This window comes from Anoplophora glabripennis, unplaced genomic scaffold (assembly GCF_000390285.2).
Source record: "Anoplophora glabripennis isolate ALB-LARVAE unplaced genomic scaffold, Agla_2.0 scaffold938, whole genome shotgun sequence".
NCBI lineage: Eukaryota > Metazoa > Arthropoda > Insecta > Coleoptera > Cerambycidae > Anoplophora > Anoplophora glabripennis.
Genome location: NW_019417018.1, coordinates 116,392 through 137,600, shown reverse-complemented (window position 1 = coordinate 137,600; position 21,209 = coordinate 116,392). Strand labels below are relative to the sequence as shown.

Genomic DNA, 21,209 nt, shown 5'->3' with positions numbered 1-21,209 from the left:
CTCACTTCAAAAGTTATATTGTCTAGATGTGTGCTTTTTTTCATTTGGGGGTGAAAACTACCCTTGTACGAAACAAATGCGAAAATCGCAAAATAAAATATGTTGGATAAAGTTCCTTTCATGTTTTTTAATATAATTTATGAAATTTAATTACTTTTCAACCCTTAAAAATCCTTAAAAACTAACCTTCCATGGCCAAAAAAATAGTTTAAAACATTTTTTTTGTGCATTCACAATGTATTGCATTTCTTTTGTTATTCATTAGAAAACTTATGACTCATTACAAAGTTGTTAAAAACCATCCCTTATAATAAAATAAAATATTGAAAGGTTGAAATGTTTTAATGGTATATATGTTGAATTATAAACTTTTTATTGGTTTTCAAATGATCTATGATATATTTCAACTTTTCAGCAACCCAAAAAATCCTTTTGGAAGACCTACCCCTCATAAAAAACCCTACCCTTTATAGAAAAATTTCTTAAAAATTATATGTGAGTACGATGATATAATTATTTTTTTTTAATTTTATTGAATTTATTCTTATATTTTTTCATTAAATTTATATCAAATAAAAAAATGTTATATACATTATAAATGGATACGTGTGTGTATGTATATTATTAAAATACTTACTCAAATCAGTTCACAAGTGCTCCAAAATACATAAAGATTATGGTAATTTACCCGCACCGAAAATTTTACCGAAAAAATGCGATTAAATTTTTTACCATAACTTTTGTAATTTTAAAGTTATAAATTTACTCAAAAAATCATTTTGTAGGGAATTTAAAGCACTTTAAGTTCTGTGATTTGCAGTTTTTTGAGCCCTTCGTTTTTTAGATTTGTAAGCTAAAAGAGCTCAGGAAAGGCAGTCTTGGAGAAAATTTAAAAAAGCAAATTGTTCAGTAAGAAAAAACCTACAATTTCTTATTCTATCATTTTTTTATAACTTTGTTAGTTTTTGAAATATTTTGAAAAAAGGTGATTTAAAAAATTGAAAAATTTTATTCAAAAGTAAATGTTTTTTTTTTTAAATTTAGGCTTCTAAAGTCGTTCAAATTCCCATAATCTACTGTTAGTACATAAATAAAGTAAATTGCAGAAGGAATACGTTTAATTTTTTTTCCGTCGTCATTAATTTTAATATTTTTTTTCTCAAAAATCAAGACAATCGTTTTATTTTGATTCTAACTTCATTAGTATTCATGCTGACGACTTCTACCACCACTCAATTTAAAGAAAATATGGTTAGTGTAAGGGGACTTGTTGTGGGGGGAATACTCGAATCGATCTATTCCACGTCAAATAACGGAAAAAGTATTAATTTTACGTGCATAACGCTCCTGGAGTTTTTTGTAGTACTCAAAAAAACCTTCAAAATGAGCACTTATAAAAGTTAGTTAGAGCAAAATTGAAGGAGTTATTGTCAAAAACAGATGGGTTGCTCATATTTTTTAAGGAAAAATGAACAGTAAATGCTGTACCATTTTCATCAGAATTAAAATTAATCGTAGACCCTTTACAATTAGTTTTGTTTTAGTGTTTTTTATACGATCCTGAAGTTAGATCGGTTTAGAATGCGTATTTTTTTAATAATGTATGGTAAAATTTGAAAACATATTTTTCATTATTCAAAAAAAAATTGCCTTATTTATATAATAACTCTGAAACTATGAAAGATACGTAAAAAATGATAGACAACAAAAATTTAGCTTTTTTTCAACAAATGTTTTGCTTTTTCTTTATTCCTATAGCATAAAAAATAAAGGAGATATCGCCTTATCCATTTTAGTGAAAAAACGACCTGTCTCGAGCCCTTCGATGCTTTCCCTTTAAAAACCGAAGGACTTAAAAGGTTTTATATGCAAATGATCGTACAGCTCTTGAAATTATCTTTAAAATGCCTTTTTGTAGGTTACTATAGCTTCAAAATTAAAGTTATGGTAAAAAATCAATGACATTTTTTCGGAACAAAATAGGCTTTCTCATTTTTATATATTATATTATACAAATAAAATAAGTAAAAAAATTTCGTGTGATTATTTATATGCAGCGTAGCAATTTTTTTTATGATAGATTATATTTAAAAATCGATTATAATAAAAATGTTTTACATTAATATTGGTAAAAGGGGTAGTTTATAAGAGTTGAAAATGGCAAAAGTAAAATATACTTTCATAAACAATATAAGGGAATTTTTATTTTAAATTATTGCACAATTATAGCATTCTAAGATTTAAAACGTAATTTTTTATCATATTTTTAGCACAGGGGTGATTTATAAGGGTTGAAAAGTGTTACGAGATACAAATTCTTTCATAAGCATTGAGGGAATTTTTATTTTAAATAATTGCACGATTTAATCATTCCAAATCTTTAAAAAGTAATTTTTATAATTTTTTTCATAGGGGTAGTTTTTAAGGGTTAAATAAAGGGCCGAAAAGATCAAATATATCATAAAACATGTTCTAGAACATGGAACATTATTTCATCTTTATGCTTGAACAAGATTTTTATCAATAAAATGCTTAAAACTTAATTTTTTCATTTTTTTTCACTTAGGTTTAGTTTTTGCCCCTAAAAAACAAAAAGCATCAATCGGGCCTATGTCACTTTTGAACTTGAGCCTAAGATGAGCCTTATTCTAAATTTTCATGCAAATCCATGCAGTTTCAAAGAATTCGGAGGTTACAGCTGATTTTCAGCCAATGACTGTACTAATTAGGTGCAATAGGTGCATATTAATATGATATATTGACAGATTTTTTACTCAACAAATTATGAAATAGCTAATGTTTACACTTACCTTCCACGGATCCCCATGTTTTATTTATAAAATCTTACGATAATATTTAAATTCAATCTCTAGAAATTACAACATTATATTATACAGGGTGATTCATTAATGGTACGGAGGGGCTGTATATAGGAAACTAGACCTCCGGTTTGTTTATTTGTTTTCCTTAATAAATGGTCTATCAAGCCATGAAAAAAACCCATATCGTTGCATTTAATTTTTTTTTAGTAAACTTAGACAATTACAAAACTTTTTTAATTACCTACTGTCATCTACCGTTGCGCAGGAAAATAACAATTTTATTCCCATATCATAAATATAAATTTTATTAATAGTTCTTTAAATTGAGCCGTCGTTTCTTGAAATCGCTTAAGGCATTTAGAAGTTATGACAATTTAAAAATTTCAAGATGGCGTCCTTCATACTGGCGTTGCTATGGTAATAACAACAAAAAAGTTCAAACAAAACTCGTGAAAGGTTTAACAGTGTATCTAAAAAGCGTATTTTCAACTTAGGTTATATAAGCGAAATTTGGAAAAAACGACAATTTTCTGTAACACTATAGCAGTTGCGCCCCCTTGCGGTGAAGTTACAAACTTGAAAACATTTTAAATCAATTTCTTTTAGCCATAATTGTTAATAGATTTTTCACACCATAACCGTAGCACGTCTAGTTTCCTATATACAGCCGCACTGTACCGTTAATGGATCACCCTGTATATACAGCTATTTTGTTTATTTCGCGACTGTTTATTTCAAGTTTGTTAGATTTACCAATTCATTCCAAGTACTAGACTAAGCACTGATTAATATTAATATCTACTCATACATAAATAAAACAAGCGAAATGGTTTACTTCATTTGCATTGCAAAATAATTATTTCGACATTCATTTCCCTTGCAGCGGATTAAGCCCCATTTCATACATTTCATTAACATCATTGTACAAGAAGTATTTATTAAACCTATCGATTAACGTTTACGATTCCGCTCACGATATTGTTTTATCCTCACTTTTTCAAGACGTAATGAAGTAGAAAAACAACAAATTTTAAATAAAATGCAGTACTACGAAATTATAGATTGCATTTCCCCTTAATTAAGTGCCTACTCGTTTTGAGAATTTACATGATTTAAATTTTCTTGTTTTAGTAGATTCCTCAAATTTTCCCGAATATGCCAACAAATTTTACGAAAAATCCTTTGAATGTTTATTACAAACGTATATCCAAACGTATTTCAAATAAAAAGTTGAAAAACAAACTTAATATTTTGTACAGAGACGAACAATTTCGTAATTTAAAATTTAAAAAAGGCGGTAGAAATATTATACAAGGAATTTAAAATGGTATTTTCGGAAACATACAAATAATTGTTCTGCCTAATTTTCACAATTCCTGCAACAAGTGTCTCGGTAGAAAGATTCTTTTCATGTAAGACTTACTTAAGAAACACGATGACACAAGAGGGTTTTAACAACTTAATGAATGACGATAGAAAAAGAACTATTACAAAGTTTTAGTGCCGATCCCCAATTTTATGAAGACCCTATAAGTAAATTTGCAAATTTAAAAGCCTGACGAATAGACTTGTTTTACAAAAAGTGAATGTTTTTAAAAATTTGTTAAAAGTGGAGGCAAACGAAAAGTTGGCAGCGTTGTTTTATATGTAAATAGATAAGTTGGCTTAAGTTTTTTTTCATATTTTTTAATATTCTTAAACCTAGGAGGAACAATTTTTTTAGTTATGTATTAGGTAAATATATCATTTCGATTATTTTTTATTAATTTTATTGTAAGTAACATTTTAAAAGTTCTGATGTTATTTCATTTTTTAATTTATGGTTATTTGATTAATAAAGTAACAAAATAGTTGCGTAAATATTTCTACTTTTTTATAACACCTGAATGAAAATCCCCGTGAATTTCGATAATATTGTAAATGCAGATTCATTTGGTCTTTTGATCTTGAAAATTTAAATATGTTTGCCTGCGACGCTTTTTTTTCTTTATTTGCCCACCCAGTAAAACAGGTACGGGTTTCACCTATTCACAATATCACGAGCCGCCACTGGTTCCTAGACACATAACCAGCTAAAAGATCATCATCATCATTTTAAATCATGTAGATTTTGTAATGTTCTGATATTCTGCGATTTAGCAGACGATGGTAGAGACATCCTTTGCTAAATTGTAGAACCGTATTATATTTACGTAGATAGATTTATCGATAACAAAAAAAATATTATTTGTAATATATACATACCAGAAAAACTCAATTTTTTATCGGTAGTGGACACATATTCCAAAGCAATATTTAAAAATGATTTTCAAATTTTCGGTAAAATCATATCTATACCGTTGAACTGAGATAAGGTTATTTATATAAATGTTTGATTATATGGAATCAAATAAAACCCAAAATGGAACATATGGGTAACTGTCTCATCTTTTGTTCTGTACAAAGATATATGTATCAGTTCGTATTAGATTTAACCGCATAAGTATGAGATAAGACGAAACTGACCCTCTGTATTTTATTGTCACTCCTACTTTGATCAATTAATATTTTAGCACTGACATGCGTGGAGAAAATCATGTAAATAAAAAGATGACATCAGTAAACGATACAGAACATAATTACGGAAAAAAGCGGAAAGTGATTTACCAATTTACCTACTTTACTAATTGTAAAATCATAGGCGTCCGCAGAGAATTTACCAGGGAGGCACAGATCATAATAAAATAATGTTTATAATTATTTGTTTCTTTTCATTGTAAGCGTCCCTATTGCCCCCCTTCTGGGACGCCCATGTTTAGAATATGTAGAATTTGCGGTAAATACAGTAATTATATTACATACGCCGTAATCTGTTTTTTAGTATATCACATTTCACGTAAAAGTGATATTGGGTTTTCATTACATAGAGAATATTGAATATAAGTTACATAGTACCTAAAATATGAGAAATTTAAAGGACACGACTGCACCGTTGATATTTTCTAAATATTGAGGTGACCAGGTCATCGATGCCACGAAGATGCTCACCTTCCTAATTAACGCTAATAGCTTTAACAGGTTTAACATATATAACAGTGATTTAAGGAATACGTCTAGTAATTTTTTATAATATTCAAGAATATAAATGAATTGTGATCCGATCGTTGAAATTGTCACTTTTGCTAAAAATCAATTAAAGGGTAACTCTCGCATCTGCATATTTTATTTATTTCCTTAAATTGAAACTGTTTTTTGCTTTCTCTTCTATCATTATTACTACTTTTCATTGAGCATCCCTGTATACTAAAATGTTACGATTTTACAATAAAATGTAGCAACCAAATTTAAAAATAAACGATGGTCACCACTGATGCAGACGACAAACGGATATTACATTATTCGTTATCACTATGTTTATATTTTAATTTGGCGTTGCTGCTACTAGATTATTTCTTTATCGTTTCGATAAAAAAGACGAGTACAACTGCCGCATAAGTAGGTTATATTCAATGAGGCACTTTGAACTTGCGTTAACAAATCTATAAATACAATTGAGTATTACAACAAAAGGAAAATGATTTTGGGAGATTTCCGAAATGACCTTGAGTGGATATTTTGGTGCAAAGGTGCATTAATAAGATATGTACCGATTTTCTTTCACTTTGTATGAAATAATATACTGTTTCTGGCATATATTAAATTGTGATTTATAAGAAAGGATGAAGTGTCAATGCATTGAAAAAATGTAAAACACTAAATACGAGTATATTTCAAATCATGCAGTCATTGTCACATAAATCATTACTATTATCGGATAAATTATGATAAAAATTATGTATAATTTGGTTATGATATATTCATGTCGCGATACGTGATATTTGGCAACGTCAATTATAATAATATATTATACAGGGTGTTTTGCATGAAAGTGGGGGTTTTAATTATAACAGCAGTCCGTTTACATCAAAATGAAGCAGGATAATAAATATTGTTGTGTTTTTCTTTTTCCAAACGTCTACTGTGAGGAAGACTGTCATTAGTACCTAAATCTTGGGCTATTTAGAGCTTGTCTTTATCCCGTAGGACCTTCGCCACAGGCACAGAAAGTCCCAAACGGGTTGTAGGTTCAATTGATGATCCAGACTTGAAGCGGTGCGCTCGTAAAAAATTTTACCAATGTTTCGATTGTAAAAATTTGTTTATTAAGGACAATGTATTAATAATATATACATTCTTCAAATACTTAAAATATACAGCGCCGATTAACGAATTGCAAAGTACCAGGGTAGACGCTCGATCGCAGGCCATGATGTCTTCGCCAATGTTTTTAGGGATCTTCGCCTTAGCATTTCACTCTTGGTAAGTTTGACAAGTCGCATTCTAAAATGACCACTGAATATTTATAATGACCAATTTTTCTCCATACTTTGATTATTTTATTAAAATGATTAGTTAGAATTATTGTCAATAGTTACTTTCCTTTCTAAAAATATGGTCAAAGTAAATATTTCCCGTATAGTTTACTTTAAAATTTTTCGAACAATAAACAATGGTAGATATGCGCAATGTCATTTTTCTAAAATCTGGTATGTAGGCCATGCAACCAGAACGAATATGCAGTTATTATACTACAAAGTACAAAAACACTTTAGAAAAAGATCAAGTTAAATAAATATATTGACAGCCTTAATTTTAACAGACGATAGAATATATTAAAATAAACAAAAAAATCTTATATGACATGGGCCCTAAACTCAACCATTTCCAAGAAAAAATTATCAAAATCTCCAACTTAATGTAGAAAAGTTCGATTAATTAAGGAATTTGACATAACTGCGTACATAGAATACCATAAAAAACAATGTTTATCACTTTTTTTAACTTCTTTATGTTTAATTCTAAAAATTATTAGCGTTGTAATAAATTTAAAATTCGATAAAATTCATATCAAGCAATGCGACAACAGCGCGGCGGATAACAAGAGGTACTAATATGTCAAGCAATACGCAATTCAGTTGGTATCTGGAATTGGACCGTGTCTGAGTGTTTTTGCAACCAAAAAAATGGTTTAACAATTGCAAGATGTCTCATTTTCTTAATAAAAAACCTTCTTTTCGTTTTTTAATAGTATCTCGCTCATTGTTAGAGATGAACCCAACAAATCTTATAACATGACTATGCTCGATAGGGAACATTCTATCCAAATATGTAAAAATATACAGAGTGTTCCATTTAACTTAACAAAGTTAACATCCGCGGCCATTTTGTTTGGACTTCATTTGTTCTTCTACTATCATTTTCGAAAAATTTATAAAAACTCATGCAACTTTTGTATTTCATATTTTTTTATAACTCTTAAAACTAGAAAGTTAAAGGGGGGGGGTCAAAATATAGTGAATCACCCTGTACCTATCTGACAACATTGAAGTCCAGTGACTAAATGTAATTTTAATCTGAATTTATCAAACAAGCGAGCTCAAGCTACGTAATATACATTACATATTCGGCAGATGATAGCAGATTAACCTGTTCTGAAAATTGCAACGTTAAGTTCATGTTGAGCGTAATAAACTACTATTAGCGTCTACGTTGGTAAATAAGACGAGTACGAGTTTAAGTATAATAATTCTTGAGACCGAACAAGGACCAGTCTCATGGTATGCAGAATGCTCCTCCCGGAAATGACGCCGTACATAGAATTCTTTACATTTTAAAAGAGCAAATCGACCTTGTTCCTGGTTGTCTATTTCCCATGAAAAACGATATAAAAACGAACCCACATTAATTCCTGTATATCTTTTTAAAACAGTGGAAAAATGTACTTACTAACTTTATCTGTAAAAATAAATGATTGATTCTTTACAAAATTGCTAAAAAGTTCATTTCTGCTTTGTTATCTTCTAATAAAGATACTATTCATATTTGGTTAATGTCATGTTTTGTAAAACGCATAAAAATAAATTCAATGTAAATAATGCAAACACATTCAAAATTTAATTAATGCTTCGGCACTTGGGAAATACATGTTTAGAACGAAAACAATAAGAATCCATGCTCCCCAATTGCCTCTGGTTTGTTCTGTCGTCATCGATCAACACGTGGTCATAAGGAACATTTCCTTCATCGTATTGTCCCTGGTGATGAGAACTGGCGTATTTTGTATAGCAACATCTACAAGAATATTGTAATACTTTGCTAGAGGAAATAGGGTTTCAATTTCTAGTCTTAAGACAGAATTCGTTTTTATTGATATGACATCTTCTGTGCCCCCTGGCACCGCCACTGTTCCGATACGTTAATTGTTTGTTAACTCGAGTCTATTATTCAATTGTAATGTATGTGGCATCGGAATTATTCCTGGAAATGTTAAACAGCGACAGCATCGTGGGGATTTGTTGCAGACTTCAGAGATTAGATCATGCTCTAACTCGTGCAACAAGCAACGGGATTGCAAAGTGTGGTATCTTTTCCACAACCGAATCGTTGCTAGTCAGTTACATTGTTTAACACGGGCTGTGGGAGTATTCCCTGACAATATTTCGTAATATCCATAAGCTATGTTGAACTGGAAAATGAAACTTTCACAGTAAAAAAGAGATGTTCAACAATATATATCTATAATCTTGTTTCGACTCCGTCAACTCAGCCTTGTTTGAAGAAAAAATAATATCAATGTACCAGGAAAATTAGAAACATGTGCAAAATGTTGTGAAGTGAAGTTCCGTGATATCGAACGGAAAGAAATTGCGATTAATATGTCAAGTAACCTTGCTGGCAATCGGTATAAATATTTTAACATTCTCGATCGTAAACAAACAACTATGAACAAAATGCTTATAAAATACCTGGTTGTATTTAAACAACTGACCCTGCCTTTACAAACCTGTACTGTTACATCCTTAAAACTTGATTTCTTTCGAACATTCCTTTTAAAGTACACGCTCTCCATTCAACTTGAGTCCAGAGGAGAAATTTAACCTTAACAATCGCGAAACGTCAGTCATGTAAAAGAACATTAGCTAATCTGTTATTTGGAACGATTCTGAAACATCTTTCAGATGAATTATGTATTAGGTATACGCGTCAGACAGTTTCGTCTTTACTGCTGATATTTACAGCCGCCTATAAACGTGGTGTTGTAGCAGGTAATTAAAAAAATGGGGTCTCGCTGTAATCGAGTGCTGTCCGTTGCCAAATAGCAGAGAGCATGTAACAAATTTTTCGATACGTATTGCAGTGAATGTACATATGTATTGTTCGATTAACGGTACACCCAATCGACTTTTCAAAACAATAGAATCACTAGCACACGCCAACGCGATGTGTAGATAAATAGTATTAAAATTAGTTTGTCTTTGAACGGTATTTAAATTTCACATACACGATAAAAGATAAATTGGTCATAGTCGTCTGTAAAGGAATTTTGATTACTTATATTTCATTGTCTAATTCTATCCTTGCCCCCCTGAGAAATTTGCCCCCCTGAGAAATTTTCTGCGGACGCTCATGTATTTAACGCTCATTTATTAAGTCACAATTTTCTGTAGCCATAACACATAATTATTTATTTATTCTCTCACTTTTTGAAGTAGTAATCGTCGTGAAAACTGATTTTTTGACATCTTTTTCGCATTTTTCATACCTCGCCACTGATCATGCTAATATAACCTCAAACAGCAGCGCATTGTAACCGCAAGCACTAGCTGCATCATGCATTGTTGTCAAATCCCAACAGAAATTTAACAATGAAGACACACAAACACATTGTACCGAAAAATAAATACTTCACAGAAACCAACGAAATTAAGGTCGTCGACACTGAGATTCACAAGTCAAACAGTGCTTCAAACATAACAATAACGCTTTTTGTAAAAAACTTCAATCAGATATTGTGTCATCTGAAAAATTAATATATGTATATTAAAAGTAAATAATATATATTATAACGATTTGATAATTAAAAAAAATCGGACAGTTCTTGACCCAATTTGTTAATGTTACCACCTTAAGAATGCTAAACAGTGCCATCTAAATATTGGCATACCTTTTAATATGACAAACACGTTTAATAACAACGCCCAAGATCAGTTACTTATACATCTATAGAGAATTGTTCAAAATGTCGCTAATATACTTCTCTACATTTTCTAATTATTTAAATAATTCACACCTTAAGGCTCGCAGATCCTTTTCACAAATTATGAGCGTGATAATTTAGTTTAACAGTTCATTGATATTCAAAAATAGTTATGTACGTTTCACTATTTAATTAGCTATTCTTAACGGGCAATTTTTCTGCGGTCTAAAACTATTTTTTATTAGGGTAATTGTAAACACAGGATTTTTAAGCAACAATCCCCATTTTCATAATTACATCTTCATTAACTTTGACAACATTAACTAAATCAACTAGTGGTTTTAGATATAATTATTTTTAATAATTTTGGGGAAGTCTCTACAACCACAAATGAGGTCCGTCTGTCTTATCGGCACCGTTTACGGCTGGCGTTTTATACGGGGTGTTCTACAAGCTCTATAACAAACTTTGACAGATGGTGGCTGGGTTAATTTATAACATTTTTTCTTATATGAAGTTATGAGCAACGAATATAAGAAAAAATGTTTGAAATTACATCTGTCAAAGTTTGTCATAGAGCTTATAGAACACCCTGTAGATTATAGATAATAAATCGCACTTTTAGTAAGACAATGATAGAACAAGAAAACCCATCTAAACTATAAAAATGTTGAAATACAATGATTCCTTTAATTTTTCGGAGCTTAAACGGAGAACATGAGTATCCGTCAAAATGTACCTTTCCTGTTTGTCGAGAATTTTGCAAAAATACTCAATAAATCACGTATTAATAGTTGTGATTGTGTTTTTAGTATCTATACGTGATTTTCTGTATATTCAACATGCGTGCAAACAGGAAATGTAACGATAAACATAAGAAGTAAAAATATGCTATTTTTCCTTATTCTGACTGTACAGTCAACTTATAAACTGTCTTATATCCTGAAGAAAACTTGTATAACTGTATAACATACATATTTTAATTATTTATGTCCTTAAACAATTTTATTATATTGATAGTAAATGTTGGTTATGACATATCAAAAAACATTTACATTAAAATATATTATTGCTCGGCATGAACATATCCTTGTCAGGAAAGGATGAGGATAGGTTGTTAGTTTAGATTAGAAAAGTCATTAAATAAAAATAATCAACAATAAAATAATTCCGCACTGCTGCACTGCACTGCTAGGCGATTTGTCAACAACTGAAATTTATGGCCCAGTCGCCCAGTGCGGCTGTGTATGTGCGCCGTTTTCCCGCGCGCGCATTCCTCAACTAGACGTATACATTTCTACCACCTCCACGTTTAGTTGGCTAAATAAATATTGGAACAAGTTTTTGAAATATTTCAATGCCGAATTGCTGCGTAGCGACCGAGCCTGGTACATACTGCCTAGCTGTTTGGTCTACAATTGAGATCGGAAAGACTATACAGTGAAGAGATATTGTTTCTAACAGGATTAGATTTTCTAAAACACTCGTCAAAATTGCTATAAATCCACTGAAAATTACGCACACCATTTTATTGCATCATAAAATGTTAACGACAGATTCATTAAATCGTGCTGTGTCATTCTGATAAATCTCGTATCTAAAACACTTTTGTTACGTCGAGTTGATGCCCCGAACCATTCATAAGAATAATAAGGCGGTTTCAAATATTTTTTAAAATATTTAAGGAAAAAACTTTTATGTGATTTCTTCGCATTAAATTTTTATCTACAATAGAACGTCCATCTTTATCAATCCTGATAAAATATGTCAGATTAATATTACAAGGTATTAACTATGTAATTCAATAAAAATGTTTTCAAAAGGTTCATATAAAATAAATTTTATGTTTTATAAGTAGGTATTGTAAAATAAGTGTTAGCTTATTAAAATTGTTTAAAATTTTATTAACGATATCGTTTTATTATGTTGAATTAAATAGGTAATATTTTTTAAACCAATTATTAAGAATTTTTTGTTGAGTGATTTTATTTAATAATACGCATTTTCATGGCATACAAATAAATATTTTTATTTTCTGAATTTTCGTATGCGCCAAAATTTATCAACTGTACCTAGTAGGTATAATGTTTATATTAACTTTTCTTGAAGATAATATGACAATATAAACATGTTTTTTTTTTTTTCATTCATGAACCATAGTTATTATAATGTAACACAGAGAAACTGTAGAATTTATTCAAATTTATTTTATCGCATCATAAAGCCATAAAAATTGTTTGATATGTGACTTTAATTTTATTAAAGTTTGCGGTAATATTATCTCATAAATATACCAAAAACAGGTTTACTACATTTATTTCGTATGTAGATTTAGTATAAAGGAAGTTCCCCATGCATTTCACGACATGTTTTCGAAATCAAGTACCTACCGATGGATTTTATTTTTAACCCAGACAAAATAAAAATATATTAGCTAGGTGTTATTGATATCGAATTAAAGCAAATAAAACAGGTGTAAATAACGCAACAATACATGTGAATCAATGACACTTACCTAATTAAATTATAAAAAAACTAGTTCACTATTTGTCAGGAGGCACCGAAAATTTTCAAAATATTATCACATGAATGAAACGCAGGTTAGGTTTCGTTCGTAAAATAAATTACAGTGCACTACAGCGTAGTACACTCACTGACAGCTACTCTGAAACTAATGTTTGGGTTGCCTTGAATGCTTGATGCTTGTATATTTACTGCAAGTAGCAGAAATATAAAATAAATACCGGCGGATTGTAGGGGAATCGCCGCTTGACGTTGATCCTTTTTGATTAGATTGAATCCACGTTGTGCGGTGCGAGAATCCCGTTTTGGTTGTTTATAATGTTTTTCCCATAGTCATCCCAAGAAGTTACTCATGTTTGTTGTCGATAATTTTGTAGACCCATATATTCGTCGAAGCTTATCTTCACAGTGCTTCAAGGAAAGGGAGTACAAGATATAGTTATAAAAAATAATTCCATTTAAGGTTATAAAATTTCTATCAAATACCTAGGTAGTTTTTAAAAATCGTTTTTTTTTGTCAAAAGTTTTTTAATTTCATTTCAAGTAGCAACATTAATAACTAGAGTTCGGGGTTTTCGTCGGCTAATCATGGGCGTGTTCGTCCTAAACAAATAAATGAACAGGTAGGTATAAATAAAAATAAATAAATTTGTGTACTTTATCAGCAAAAATACCTACGCGAAGCCAATAACTGCTGTTATTACCGGTTTCGTACGATGCGTTGTAGCGAAAGGCCGACACGACGACTAAGATCATCCGACCGAGTCCCGAACTCTATAAATGATAACCATTCCAACCCTCAACACATTTCTAGTGGAGAATATTCATTAATTAAAACAAAAAATACTTAATTCTCTCCTAGATCCTTATTATAAAAAAATAGTAGCGTTTTCTACAAAAGGTCAATAATTGGTCATTGACGCCTATATAAATACACGATAATAAAAATAAATAAATAATATTTTCAGGAACATATATATTTGTATTTTTCTCCGAAAAGCAACGTTTATTATACAGGGTGTCCCAAAATGACTCGAACAGCCTGATAACTTTTCAGAGTTGAGCCTTTTGAAAAAAAAATTCAATCCAATTAAATATTGTGTACAATAGTCAAGTGTTGTTTTTTCAACTTTAAAAACGATAAAATATGTTTAAGAAATACAATGTGATAAGAAAGATTAAGCGCTTAAGCGATGTTTGCTACAGAAAGATTGCTACAGGGTGTCCCGAAATTAATGCAACAAAATTTGGTCATAGATTCTTAAAACAAATTTAGGGGGTCGTTTTTTTTTTTTTTTGCCTGTGGGGCCCTCTTTCGGAGCCCCCTGAAATCTGCCCCTAAAAATAGTCTTTATTATTATCTCAGAACCTTGTTGTACGAGAATCACTAAATTTGCTAGATTAATAATTTTTAGGAAATTTAAATATGCGATCTAATTCTGTCATTATATACGATATAACGACAGTTTGAACATAATTTCTCTAAAACTTACAATCGAAATTACTTGAAATTTTGAGTTATTATAAAAAATAATATACGTATATTTCTTTGATAGTATTATGATGTTTTGAGACAATTATTAATTAATTTACTAGATGTTGTGGGTGTCTGGACGTAGTTCGGTCCGCAGAGTAGTTGCTTCCTACAATATCATTAGTTATTAGTTAATAGCTAGACTTTGCAGTTGCTTCTTAGCAATCAAATTGGAATTTTAGGAAAATTTGTCGACTTAATATTAAAAAAAAGTATAAAAAATGTATTCACACTATTACATACAACTGAGCAACTCATTAAGCGCACTATTGTTTCATTTCACAGTCTATTGTAACCGAATAAGGAAGCAGTAATAAAACATTTTAATATTATGACTTGTATAACGTTAATTTTTCAATTACATAGATATTACTTTTCTTATTCCATTTTTTAATATAAAGTGTACATAATCGGTATGGTTTTATTTGTATTGTCTATGTTAGTAACAAGTAAAATCTTTAAAAATCCGATTATAATTCGGCTACACGTAGTAATCCTACAGAATCGCATTTTAAATGACACCGCGTATTAACTTTTACAGAAATTGTAGTATAATCTGACATTATTTGCTTTTGTGGACAACCTTCGTATATCTTAATCTAAAGATAATAAAATATTTACTTTTTATGTAGGCGCATTTATAATCATTCAATCATGTGCGACTGTTCAAATTTTATAGAAATAAATTCGTGTTTGAAAATAAACTGAAATTTTAAACATACATCAGACAAATGCAAATAAATATTATAGAATAATATATAATAGACATTTTTTATTTAAAATGTTATACAATGTGGTCGTCATTGCCACATTGTACTTCCTTAACCTTAGCTCGGAATCTTTAAGCAGGGGTGGCGGAGGGTTGATTTGGGGGGTTGAAAAGTTGTGAAAAATTGTATCATTGGGATTTCTGGCGAAAGTTGAAGTCCAACACAAAAGTATCCAATACAAAAGTTGTAGATCATGCAAAAATCTACAACTTTAGTAGATATCACTTTTTAAAATAACCTCAAAATTTCCGAGAAAAATACGAAATACAGTATTTTTACTGATTTTTCGTTTTTTATTTCTCATTTCCGCAAAAATAATTTAATTTTGACGAAACTTGGTGAAAGTGTACCTTTTTGCGTCTTAAGTAACCACAATTGTTTTTAGATAAAAAAATCGAGATGTTTCCGAGATATTCATTTTTTCCGGTCTGAAACACTTTTTCTTCAAAGAAAAATTCTACTTAGAAAAATCATCGTACAGAGTTCTGCCGGTGATATTTTTTTTTGTTTTGGCATATACTGTTTGGTGAAATAAAAAAATCTGTAATCGCAATTCAAAAACATGCTCAAAAATGCAAAAAAAAATAAAAAATTACTTGCAAAAATGAACAGTACCTAATTGTCGATAATTTGTTTAAATTAAAAACATTCACAAACTGATTACACCATTCAATTGTACGGAAAAAGTACAAAAAAGACTCATTGTCTGACTCAAAACTTTATTTTTGTACAGTATTGCTATAAACATAAGTCGAATAGTGAATAAATAAAATAAATAATAATTTTTTTTCCGTAGGATCTATTAGTGTACATTTTTTTTTAATTTTGATGAATTCATAGATATACAGTGTGTCCAAGATAAGGATGAGATAGGATTTAAAATTCCGGGTAGTTCCGAAGATATCCGGAAAAACCCGAAATTTTGCAAAATTGTTTAATTTTTTTCTGACTTTATTTGAAAACGAATTTTAAAATAAATTACATACTTACAATACCACCTTTTTCGCTCTATACAATGGCGGCAACATTTTTGCAATCCGACGTTTCGTCTTCGAGGGGCCATCATCGGGTTAATTTTTTTAAATACGTCGCTGCTATTTTTATGACAAAATCTAAAATAATTTTTAATTCTGAATTAGAGGATATTACTATTGTAATCCCTTAAAATGTTTTTAGCTTGTTTTATAATTTAAAATTTTTCCTGCGTACGGCTCTGAACGCTTTCAAAATATCTATTGGATGAAGTCATAACAGTATAAAAGTCAATACCGCACAAAATATCCAAAAAATTTTTTTACTACTATTAGGTACAACTTTTTAAATTATTGATTAAAAAAATTGTTGGATATTTTGTGCTGTATTGACTTTTATACTGTTATGACTTCCTCCAATAGATATTGTGAAAGCGTTCAGAGCCGTACTCAGGAAAAATTTTAAATTATAGCTAAATATCTTTTTAAGCGATTACAATAGTAATATTTAATTCAGAATTAAAAATGACTAGATTTTGTCATAAAAATAGCTGATGATGGCCCCTCGAAGACGAAACGTCGGATTACAAAAATGTTGACGCCATTGGATAGAGCGAAAAAAGTGGCAATGTAAATATACAATTTATTTTAAAATTAGTTTCCAAATAAAGCCAGAAAAAATTAAACAATTTTGCAAAATTTCGGGTTTTCGGATTTCGCGTCAACAGTAGACATTGCAGTTAATACTTTGTATTGCTGAAATCTCAAATCATACAGACATAATTTATTATTTTTGCATTTGTAATTCGATTTAGATGTTTATAGTTATACTGTACAAAAATAAAGTTTTCGTTCAAACAATGAGTTTTTTTTTTTTAATTTTTTTTTTGGTAGAATTGAATGGTGTAAGTAGTTTTTGAATGTTTTTTAATTTAAATAAATTATCAACAATTACTGAAAAATTCATTGTTGCGTCATTTTTTATTTTTTTTTTGCATTTTTGAGCATGTTTTTGAACTGTGAATACAGGTTTTTTTATTTCACCAAAAAGTATACGTCAAAACGAAAAATATTATTACCGGCAGAACTCTGTACGATGATTTTTCTAAGTAGGATAAGTAGAATAATACTAAGTATTTTTCTAGTAGTGGTTCTTTGAAAAAAAGTGTTTCAGGCCGGAAAAAATGAATATCTCGGAAACTTCTTGATTTTTTTTAACTAAAAAAATTTGTGGTTATTTAAGACACAGGTAGGAAAGGTATGCTTTCACCAAGTTTCGTTAAAGTTATTTTTTTTGCGGAAATGAGAAATAAAAAACGAAAAATCAGAAAAAAACCTGTTTTTCGCATTTTTCTCGGAAATTTTGAGGTTATCATAAAAAGTAACCTCTACAAAAGTTGTAGATTTTTGCATGATTTACAATTTTTGTATTGGATACTTTTTTATTAGAAGTCAACTTTAGCCAAAAATACCAATGATACAATTTTTCACAACTTTTCAACCCCCCAAATCAACACTCCACCACCCCTATTTTTTTAGATTTATTATAAGTTCTTTTAACATTTCCACTTAAAAAAGTTCAGGTAACAATTTTTTTTCTCTAAGTGCAATTTGGTTGGACTAATTATAAATTCTTGTATAAATACAAAACTAAAGTGACAAGACATTTGAAGAGCCATTTCTCGTCCAGCGCTTAAGACTGTATTTTTCTATGAACTTACAGACACCTTTCTTTCAAGCAATATTCCATTAAACAAACCTGAGAACCCCAAGTTCCGTAATTCCGTAAATTGAAATCACACGCTATACTAATAAATAAATTATTCGTTTTTGATTATAGCATTTTTATTTTTTCTACGGGATATGAAATTCAATTCAAGATCAACCGCGGTAATTGTTACAGATACCTTGAATAAAAATCGTTATCTCTGGAATTGGGAGAACATGAAGGTTATCTAAAAAACCAATATTATTTGTATTGTTCTGTCTAATTAGCTCATGAGTTATCAGTATTAATACATCATTGCTTTGTTTTGTCATTTACAAATCGATTTAGTAGGATTATGTATCCATATATGTCTGGCTGTGTTGGATTTCACAAAACGATTTAATTTACTACCTACGCAATGAAAATAAAAACTGATTGCGCTATCAGATTTTGGCAGCCGTAGGGGGTAATTTAGATAATTGAAGACACATTCTTATTAATGACAAATAAATATTTCTGCTGCTGTGATTTTCAAATCAATAATTACTTTTTTCGCCTTTAAATACCATCTTAAAAATAATAATTCAACTCTATCGTCTTCAAAAGTTTTTGACCCACAAAATAAAATAAAATTAATTTCGAAAATCGAAAGATTTCTTTGTTCCGAATGGAAAGTATGGCAAATTTTGAAAATCGGAACTGGAAATACGACAGTGCCTATTAATCACCTTCATTATTAGTTGGTTACCCTCTCGAATACAATAATTTTTTAAGAAATATTTCAGCTCAGGCTTTTTAGTTATTTTCATTTCCAATTTGCGTTTTAGTTGAATTAATAGGAAGATATAATTCTGCAAAAAGTAACCGTAACAATGTTTCACGTTCTTATGTAGCTACAGAATTTATTACAAGAATTATTATTATATTCAACTTAGTTCAGTGTTCAGTGTGAATACTACTCTAAACTTTACTTGCATATGAGCTTATTTGAACATGAATGTTTTCAAATACGCCAATTTGAAGTACATGAAATTCTGCATACAAGCTAAATCAACTTCAGGATGTAGGCAACCAGTATTATTCACATACTACATTTTATGGAAAGTCTATTCTTTAAATGAATGTGACATTTGATCCGCTATTAAGCAGCATTATTAGCAAACATATTTTTTACATTCTACTTTTTTATACTCAAAGAAAGTCTTAAAATGATCTTCACCAAATCAATTGAACTTGAGAAACTCAAACTCATTGGTTTTTATGAAATACAACAGATAAATAAAACAGTCGTGACAGATGAAGCAATTAGCAAGATCCCTATTTTTTGAGTACTATACACTATAACAGTGATATCACAATTATTATTTACTGCAATATTTTATGTACAATCCTCTATTGGGCACATACAGATCTGTTCCAGTGGGATTCGAACCAACCTACATGAATACGATTCTTTTCAGGAGGTACCTTTCGAGTACCGCAGCACCTATTACTGCGTTACCACATTTTAAAATAAAACTTTTTTTTGTGGCACAATCGTCTTTATGTAAAGTAGTGCCGACTTAAAATTATGATAATATATGTAGATGTTGACTTAGAATTTATAGATTTTACTATTACGCTATCAAAAGCTTTTCCAAAATGTTCTTAATCTATATTAAACTGAAATAAGAACCAAAATTAAACTATTTCTGAATTCACAATGACAATTTATTACCTAATGTTTTGTGGATATTTTTAAATTTCCCCTACCTTTGACAAATAGTATGTAATTAGCCATTTATACAATTGTATCTATTTAAATGACGTTATTATTTCAAAATAGGGCATTGTTAATTACTCTAGCTTCTATACCCAGACCTTAAAATAATTAATCAGTATAATAGATGTGGTTTTAATTGCATTTATTAAAGAATTATGCCCAGTTCTCAACTTGTAAGTCGCCGCAACAATGAAAAAAAAAATTACGAATGAGAGTCATAACAGAACAATTAATTAACTTCAAGTCGGAGACATCACAATTCAATCTATTTAACTAGGAATGAACAAGCATCTCAATTCTGTTCTGTTTATAATAGTCACTGTTTTGTATTGAAATGTTATATTACTGAATAAGTTCCGAAAAAATTACAAATTATTTTGACTTTTGTTTTATGTTCTAGAACGAAAAAGACTTTGGTGTTCTATAAATAAACTAGATGAAAGAACTGAAAATTAAACGGAAATGTCGACTTTTGATGAGTTTTCGAAAAAATATGTTTTAATTTTTGTTAAACAAGGCAGCAGATTATGTTACTAATAGATTTGTATAAAGAATATCCGATGTTGTATGTTTCCAAAAATCAATTTTTTAATTTTTTATTACAGGCATGACAAAACAATTCTGTAAATAAAATTATATCTACTCTTAATACAATTATACTGTTCCATCATTTAAACTTTTGTCAATAACAAAAATCATATAAAGCAGTTATATTTTTATATGGTTGAAATTACCACGAGTGTTATAGGATAATAACATCCACCTCGGCGCATTATTATCCATATAACACCCTAGATACATATATTGCATAGTTGAATAACCCACACATATCCTCTGTATTTTTAAATTATAAATACGAGATTGAAGAAACTTAATAACATTTTAGTTTTAGAGTTCAACATGATTCAGAATTTAAAAAAATATTAAAAATAAACTTAAATAGATCCAAATATCATTTTACTTCATAAACCACAATAAGAAGTTTAGGCGTGATAATTTACAGGATGTTTCCATTTATGGTTGTACAAAGACCGTCAAGATAATAAGTACATAGAGAAAAACA

General features: G+C 29.7%; 1 protein-coding gene across 1 annotated transcript in view; it reads right to left on the bottom strand.

Moving 5' to 3' along the window:
* LOC108915478 (cystinosin homolog) overlaps positions 1-13,581 on the bottom strand; it is a 30,393-nt gene extending 16,812 nt beyond the window's left edge. Inside the window, exon 1 of the mRNA XM_018721516.1 lies at positions 13,394-13,581. The gene's annotated coding sequence lies outside the window, so the exon portion shown is untranslated. The remainder of the gene's footprint in view (positions 1-13,393) is intronic.
* Positions 13,582-21,209: the final 7,628 nt, after the last annotated feature.